Source organism: Doryrhamphus excisus, chromosome 3, assembly GCF_030265055.1.
Source record: "Doryrhamphus excisus isolate RoL2022-K1 chromosome 3, RoL_Dexc_1.0, whole genome shotgun sequence".
NCBI classification, from domain to species: domain Eukaryota; kingdom Metazoa; phylum Chordata; class Actinopteri; order Syngnathiformes; family Syngnathidae; genus Doryrhamphus; species Doryrhamphus excisus.
Window position 1 is genome coordinate 30,501,857 of NC_080468.1, and position 2,500 is coordinate 30,504,356.

The 2,500-nt window shown below is 52.4% G+C and overlaps 8 non-coding genes and 4 pseudogenes across 8 annotated transcripts in view; all 12 read right to left on the bottom strand.

Annotated features, from left to right (window-relative positions):
* Positions 1-79, bottom strand: part of LOC131126662 (5S ribosomal RNA) — a 119-nt gene extending 40 nt beyond the window's left edge. The window contains exon 1 of the ribosomal RNA XR_009129239.1: positions 1-79. This exon is cut by the window's left edge and continues 40 nt beyond it. This is a non-coding gene — a ribosomal RNA (5S ribosomal RNA).
* A 112-nt stretch (positions 80-191) lies between these two features.
* On the bottom strand, positions 192-310 carry LOC131126675 (5S ribosomal RNA). Its single transcript, XR_009129252.1, has one exon. It is a non-coding gene; the product is annotated as a 5S ribosomal RNA (ribosomal RNA).
* A 112-nt stretch (positions 311-422) lies between these two features.
* LOC131126683 (5S ribosomal RNA) lies at positions 423-541 on the bottom strand. Its single transcript, XR_009129259.1, has one exon. It is a non-coding gene; the product is annotated as a 5S ribosomal RNA (ribosomal RNA).
* A 111-nt stretch (positions 542-652) lies between these two features.
* Positions 653-771, bottom strand: LOC131126697 (5S ribosomal RNA; annotated as a pseudogene).
* Positions 772-883: 112 nt separating this feature from the next.
* Positions 884-992, bottom strand: LOC131126726 (5S ribosomal RNA; annotated as a pseudogene).
* A 112-nt stretch (positions 993-1,104) lies between these two features.
* Positions 1,105-1,223, bottom strand: LOC131126960 (5S ribosomal RNA). Its single transcript, XR_009129463.1, has one exon. It is a non-coding gene; the product is annotated as a 5S ribosomal RNA (ribosomal RNA).
* Positions 1,224-1,335: 112 nt separating this feature from the next.
* On the bottom strand, positions 1,336-1,454 carry LOC131126823 (5S ribosomal RNA). Its single transcript, XR_009129341.1, has one exon. It is a non-coding gene; the product is annotated as a 5S ribosomal RNA (ribosomal RNA).
* A 112-nt stretch (positions 1,455-1,566) lies between these two features.
* Positions 1,567-1,675, bottom strand: LOC131126734 (5S ribosomal RNA; annotated as a pseudogene).
* A 112-nt stretch (positions 1,676-1,787) lies between these two features.
* LOC131126949 (5S ribosomal RNA) lies at positions 1,788-1,906 on the bottom strand. Its single transcript, XR_009129461.1, has one exon. It is a non-coding gene; the product is annotated as a 5S ribosomal RNA (ribosomal RNA).
* Positions 1,907-2,018: 112 nt separating this feature from the next.
* On the bottom strand, positions 2,019-2,137 carry LOC131126631 (5S ribosomal RNA). The gene has a single exon (XR_009129209.1). It is a non-coding gene; the product is annotated as a 5S ribosomal RNA (ribosomal RNA).
* A 112-nt stretch (positions 2,138-2,249) lies between these two features.
* LOC131126679 (5S ribosomal RNA) lies at positions 2,250-2,368 on the bottom strand. The gene has a single exon (XR_009129255.1). It is a non-coding gene; the product is annotated as a 5S ribosomal RNA (ribosomal RNA).
* Positions 2,369-2,480: 112 nt separating this feature from the next.
* Positions 2,481-2,500, bottom strand: part of LOC131126735 (5S ribosomal RNA) — a 109-nt pseudogene continuing 89 nt past the window's right edge.

Below are 2,500 nucleotides of genomic sequence, written 5' to 3' on the forward strand. Positions count from 1 at the left end.
AGTACTAACCAGGCCCGCCCGTGCTTAGCTTCCGAGATCGGACGAGATCGGGCGTTTTCAGGGTAGTATGGGCGTAAGCTGCCAAGACAACTGAAAAGATCTTATTTGAAGGCGACGCAGGCCAAACTAGACTCCAGCAAAAAGTGTCAAACAGCGCCCTCTGCTGTCAGGCAAGAGCAGAAACCATAAAAAGCTTAAAGCACATGGTATTCCCAGGCGGTCTCCCATCCAAGTACTAACCAGGCCCGCCCCTGCTTAGCTTCCGAGATCGGACGAGATCGGGCGTTTTCAGGGTAGTATGGCCGTAAGCTGCCAGGGCAACTGAAAAGATCCTATTTGAAGGCGATGCAGGCCAAACTAGACTCCAGCAAAAAGTGTCAAACAGCGCCCTCTGCTGTCAGGCAAGAGCAGAAACCATAAAAAGCTTACAGCACCTGGCATTCCCAGGCGGTCTCCCATCCAAGTACTAAGCAGGCCCGCCCCTGCTTAGCTTCCTAGATCGGACGAGATCGGGCGTTTTCAGGGTAGTATGGCCGTAAGCTGCCAGGTCAACTGAAAAGATCCTATTTGAAGGCGACGCAGGCCAAACTAGATCCAGCAGAAAGTGTCAAACAGGGCCCTCTGCTGTCAGGCTAGAGCAGAAACCATAAAAAGCTTACACCACATGGTATTCCCCGGCGGTCTCCCATCCAAGTACTAACCAGGCCCGCCCCTGCTTAGCTTCCGAGATCGGACGAGATCGGGCTTTTTCAGGGTAGTATGGCCGTAAGCTGCCCGGTAAACTGAAAAGATCCTATTTGAAGGCGACGCAGGCCAGACTAAACTCCAGCAAAAAGTGTCAAACAGCGCCCTCTGCTGTCTGGCAAGAGCAGAAACCATAAAAAGCTTACAGCACCTGGTATTACCAGGCGGTCTCCCATCCAAGTACTAACCAGGCCCTCCCCTACTTAGCTTCCGAGATCGGGCGTTTTCAGGGTAGTATGGCCGTAAGCTGCCAGGGCAACTGAAAAGATCCTATTTGAAGGCGACGCAGGCCAAACTAGACTCCAGCAAAAAGTGTCAAACAGCGCCCTCTGCTGTCAGGCAAGAGCAGAAACCATAAAATGCTTACAGCACCTGGTATTCCCAGGCGGTCTCCCATCCAAGTACTAACCAGGCCCGCCCCTGCTTAGCTTCCGAGATCGGACGAGATCGGGCGTTTTCAGGGTAGTATGGCTGTAAGCTGCCAGGTCAACTGAAAAGATCCTATTTGAAGGCGACGCAGGCCAAACTAGACTCCAGCAAAAAGTGTCAAACAGCGCCCTCTGCTGTCAGGCAAGAGCAGAAACCATAAAAAGCTTACAGCACCTGGTATTCCCAGGCGGTCTCCCATCCAAGTACTAACCAGGCCCGCCCCTGCTTAGCTTCCGAGATCTGACGAGATCGGGCGTTTTCAGGGTAGTATGGCCGTAAGCTGCCAGGACAACTGAAAAGATCTTATTTGAAGGCGACGCAGGCCAAACTAGACTCCAGCAAAAAGTGTCAAACAGCGCCCTCTGCTGTCAGGCTAGAGCAGAAACTATAAAAAGCTTACAGCACCTGGTATTCCCAGGCGGTCTCCCATCCAAGTACTAACCAGGACCGCCCCTGCTTAGCTTCCGAGATCGGCCGTTTTCAGGGTAGTATGGCCGTAAGCTGCCAGGACAACTGAAAAGATCTTATTTGAAGGCGACGCAGGCCAAACTGGACTCCAGCAAAAAGTGTCAAACAGCGCCCTCTGCTGTCAGGCAAGAGCAGAAACCATAAAATGCTTACAGCACCTGGTATTCCCAGGCGGTCTCCCATCCAAGTACTAACCAGGCCCGCCCCTGCTTAGCTTCCGAGATCGGACGAGATCGGGCGTTTTCAGGGTAGTATGGCCGTAAGCTGCCAGGTCAACTGAAAAGATCCTATTTGAAGGCGACGCAGGCCAAACTAGACTCCAGCAAAAAGTGTCAAACAGCGCCCTCTGCTGTCAGGCAAGATCAGAAACCATAAAAAGCTTACAGCACCTGGTATTCCCAGGCGGTCTCCCATCCAAGTACTAACCAGGCCCGCCCCTGCTTAGCTTCCGAGATCGGACGAGATCGGGCGTTTTCCGGGTAGTATGGCCGTAAGCTGCCCGGTCAACTGAAAAGATCCTATTTGAAGGCGACGCAGGCCAGACTAAACTCCAGCAAAAAGTGTCAAACAGCGCCCTCTGCTGTCTGGCAAGAGCAGAAACCATAAAAAGCTTACAGCACCTGATATTACCAGGCGGTCTCCCATACAAGTACTAACCAGGCCCGCCCCTGCTTAGCTTCCGAGATCTGACGAGATCGGGCGTTTTCAGGGTAGTATGGCCGTAAGCTGCCAGAACAACTGAAAAGATCTTATTTGAAGGCGACGCAGGCCAAACTAGACTCCAGCAAAAAGTGTCAAACAGCGCCCTCTGCTGTCAGGCAAGAGCAGAAACTATAAAAAGCTTACAGCACCTGGTATT